Raw genomic sequence first — 4,691 nt, 5'->3', positions numbered from 1 at the left:
TGAATTGGTGTGTTTAAGTTTCCAAAACCCATGAATTTGGGGCGGCACCTGTGGCACAATGGGTAGGGTGCTGGCCCCATATACCGAGGGTGGCAGGTTCAAACCCAGGTCCAGCCGAACTGCAACAAAAAAAATAGCTGGGCGTTGTGGCAGGTACCTGTAGTCCCAGCTGCTCGGGAGGCTGAGGCAAGAGAATTGCCTAAGCCCAAGAGCTGGAGGTTGCTGTGAGCTATGATGCCACAGCACTCTACCGAGGGCAATAAAGTCAGACTCTGTCTCTAAAAAAAAAAGTTGAATCTTTAACTGCAACAAAACTCATGAATTTGGGGGTACACATTCATATCATAAAATACACATTTACACAACAACCATCAACTTAAGATAAAGAGTATTTCCACCTCCCCAGAAGGTTCCCTTATGGTCCCTTGTTGTTAATTCTCATCTTTCCACAAGTATCCACAGATCTGGTTTCTATCTTGATAGATTAGTTTTAGCTGGTTTTCAACTAAAAAGAACAAAAGAAAAGAAAAAGGAATTATAATGTCTTTTACGTGTTCTTTGTTTTTAAGAGACAGGATCTACTCTGTCACCCAGGCTGGAGTTCAGTGGTGTGATCATAACTCACTACAGTCTCAGACTTCTGGGCTCAAGCAATCTGCCTGCCTTAGCCTCCCAAGTAGCTGTGACTACAGGTACCTGCACCACACCCAGCTAATTTTTCAAGTCTTTTGTGGAGACTGGTCTTGCCATTTTGTCTGGGCTGATCTTGAATTCTTGGGCTCAAGTTTATGTGTTTGTTCTTTCACTCAACATAGTGTTTTGAGATTTATTAATATTGTGTGTACTAGTAGTTCATACTTTTTATTTATATAATTGTGTGAATATGCAGCATTTGTTGGTTTACTACAATGTTAATGGACATTTTTGTTATTTACAGATTTGGGATGCCATGTACAAGTTGTGAGGTCATTGGGACATATGATTAAATTCATAAGTGATTAATATTTTATATTCCTATGAGAAATGTACAAGTCTTCCAGATACTTTCTATCCTAACCAATACCTCCAATATCTGGAGTTGGCTTTTTCCTTATAGCCATTTTAGTGGTTGTGAAATGGTACCTTATTTTGACTTTAATGTGTGTTTTCTAATTATAATGATGATGAGCAATATTCCATGTTCTTATTGGTAATTCATATATGGTATTGCTTGACTTACATGTTTACATATTTACCCTTTGTTGTGCCTTTTTGATTTATTTGAAAAATGTTTACATATTCTAGGTGCATGTCTTCTGTCAGATACATATCTTATAGATATTTTCTCCTTTTTAATATTATAGATTGGTTTTTCACTTAAAAAATGTTTTATGAGAAGAAATAGGTTCTATAAAAATGTAATTTATCTATTTTTATTTTGTGGTTAATGGATTTTTGTCCTCAAAGATAACCTTTGCCTTTCTCAATTTGATGAAAATATTTCTATTGTCTTCAAGAATCTTTATTGATCTCATTTTAATGCTTAGGTCCACACTTTATCTTCAGTTTTTTTTTTATATGGTGCGAGAAATGGGTTCAGAGTTATTTTTTACTATGTGTTTATCCAGTTGTTTCAGCCTCAGTGTTAAATAGACTGTCCTTTACTCCATTGAGTTGCTTTGATTACTTGATTAAAAATCAATTAGCTCTACCTATGGGGTTGATTTTCAAACTTTCCTTTATGCTACATTGAGCATATATCTATATGCAAACACACTAAAACTTCTTTTATTGTGAATCTTTCAATTTGTTCTAATGTTTTGAGATCACTTTAGTTATTTTAGGTCTTTGGCTACAATTGATTTATAGATTTCTACCTAGAAAAAAAAGACTAATTGGTTATCAATTGTAATTGTAGTTAAATTTATAGAGCATTTTGGAGGAAACTGGACATCTTAGAAATAATATCTTCCAATCTATCCATACAATATTTACACCACTTACTTAGATTTGTTTTAATTTCCCTTATCAGTAACTTTCAGTTTTTAAAAGCAGCCTAGATTTCAGTAGTTTTCACTCCAACATACCTTTTAAGTTTGCTTATTAGTGCATGTTTTTCAATACTGTTCTCAGTAGCATCAATTTTAAATTGTTTTTCAGTTATTTGATGGTAGTGTATAAAAATATAAATTATTTTTGTGCGTTTGTTACTGACCTTGTAATTCTAGATGCAGAAAAGAGAAAGATGGTGACAGGCCAGAGGAGTTGTTTCTGAAGACCAGACACTGACTTGCAGGCACTTCTTTTCTAGTGATTCCTAATTTTAATAAACACCTATTTTACATGATCCCATGGACTCTATGTGATAATAATTTCTTATATTTATCTGTATTTACTGAGGCAACCAGGTATTAGATGCTGATATATAACGGAGGGATTGCCTTGGCATTTTCCACTTTACACACATTTTTGTCTCCAAACCAAGTGTTATATTGCTGTTTTATGTGATATATGTGTATATAAGTGTATGTATTGATATTCGCAAATAATATGATATACTTCAATAGAATTATCAAGCTTTGGGTTGAAGGTTTAGTATAAATCTTTTGTGGCAGTTTGCTACGTTTTCCTACCAATTTTCCTATACTATTATTTGTCTTTTTTTCTCCTCTTAATATTTCTAAATTCTTTTGAAAAAAATGTTGTGCCCTGATTGTGATGATGTGTATCACTGTTATTTGGAAGCATGTTGTAGTTTTTTATTATTTTTGTATTTACGTAATTTTTTTTCTATTGTAGCTTTTTTTTTTTTTTTTTGTAGAGACAGAGTCTCACTGTACCGCCCTCAGGTAGAGTGCCGTGGCGTCACACAGCTCACAGCAACCTCCAACTCCTGGGCTTAAGCGATTCTCTTGCCTCAGCCTCCCGAGCAGCTGGGACCACAGGCGCCCGCCACAATGCCCGACTCTTTTTTTGTTGCAGTTTGGCTGGTGCTGGGTTTGAACCTGCCACCCTCGGCATATGGGGCCAGCGCCCTACCCACTGAGCCACAGGTGCCGCCCCTCTATTGTAGCTTTATACTTTACTCTCATGAATTATAAACACACACATAAATACATACATATAGATATAATGTTTACATTTATATACATATAAAGTCATACTGGACTAAAACCTCCCGAACTATGATAAGAGTGGCTGAGAATGAGCATCTGTTTCTTGTTCATGATTCTTGGGGAAAAGCACTGAGTATTTTACCATTATGACATGAGCTGTAGGTTTTTCATAAATTCCCTTTCTTGGATTTCAATGGCTTTCATTTCATTTTGAATTTAATGAGCGTTTTTGTCATTAAAAAGAATTGAATTCTCCCAACTGAGATTATTACTTTTTTAAGCTAATCATTTTAATTCCCCAGAATGGGTCTCAGTGAATTGCACATTATTCACTGTTCTTTGCAGTTTAAGTGAAATATTACAGTAAATATCTCCTTCTCAAAAGATGTCAATTTTTTCAATCTCCTACCAAATGATATTATTATATTGTTTTTATTTCTAGAATATTAATATGATAAATTGATGAATTTCAAATCTCAAGTAAATATTCATTCCTAGGATAAATCCAATATAATTATGCTATGTTATCTTGTTTATAGATTTGATCCTAAATTTGCTTATAACATTTTTTTATTCTAAAATTAGTTTAGAAACTATAGTGATGCTTCTTTCTTCCTGTCATTGCTCATTTTTAAATTAATTTGTCCGGCTGGAGGTTTATACATTTTGTTCTATTCAAAGAAGCTGCTTTTGATGTTTTGCTTTTCTCTCTCATTGGTTTCTACTTAATCTACACTATTTCTTTTTCTTTCTTTGGGGTTTCATTTTATCTTCTTTTCCTTATCTCAGTGTAAAACCTGAGATAAATTAAAGATATTCATTTATATTTCATACAAAATTTTAAAATTATAAACTTCTATGTCAGCATGATTTTTTTCTACGTAGAAGACATCTGGTATTTGTATTTTATTTAATTGCCTTCAGGACTAAAAGAACTCCCTTACCAGTCCTCCTTCATTCACTGTTATTTGAAAGCATGCTGTGTAATTTTTTGTGATTTTTGTATTTACCTATTTTTTTTTCTATTGCAGATTTATACTTTATTTACTCTCATGTATTAGCATAACATCAGTTGGATAAATTTGGTTCTTTTACATTTACTGAGGGATGTTTTAACCTAGAGACATTTTTATTGTGGTAAGTATTTTATACTTAAAAAGAAGCTATATCTCTGCTATATTCTCTTGGGCAATTGACTTGCTCTTTCTATCACTGTGCAACGGCAGATAGGACTTAGACTCTAAGTGAGGCGAGTGCTGAAAGCTTTTGCTCTTACTGAACAGTTATTATTCCTCTCCATATGCTGTCTTTGATAATTTTATTGAATTGGGGGCTATTTTAATGCATTATTTGACTTACTCCATTTGTATCTAACAGAACTGGGTTAAAGGAAAAGTAGACATCATCCACTCAGATAGCCTAAAATTTGAGTACAATAACCATTCTCATACCTCCAGGGGCAGTAGCCAGACATGGTCTTGCCTTGTATTCTGTTAGAAATAGAATGAGCGCATTTTTATTTTAAAGTAATCACTTGTGTAAGTGTTGCTCATTATATTTTTTCCTGCCTTGGCTCAAATCTGTATTTCCAGTTGC

Source organism: Nycticebus coucang, chromosome 19 (genome assembly GCF_027406575.1).
Source record: "Nycticebus coucang isolate mNycCou1 chromosome 19, mNycCou1.pri, whole genome shotgun sequence".
NCBI lineage: Eukaryota > Metazoa > Chordata > Mammalia > Primates > Lorisidae > Nycticebus > Nycticebus coucang.
The sequence above is the reverse complement of the archived record's forward strand: the minus strand, read 5'-3'. Positions refer to the sequence as shown.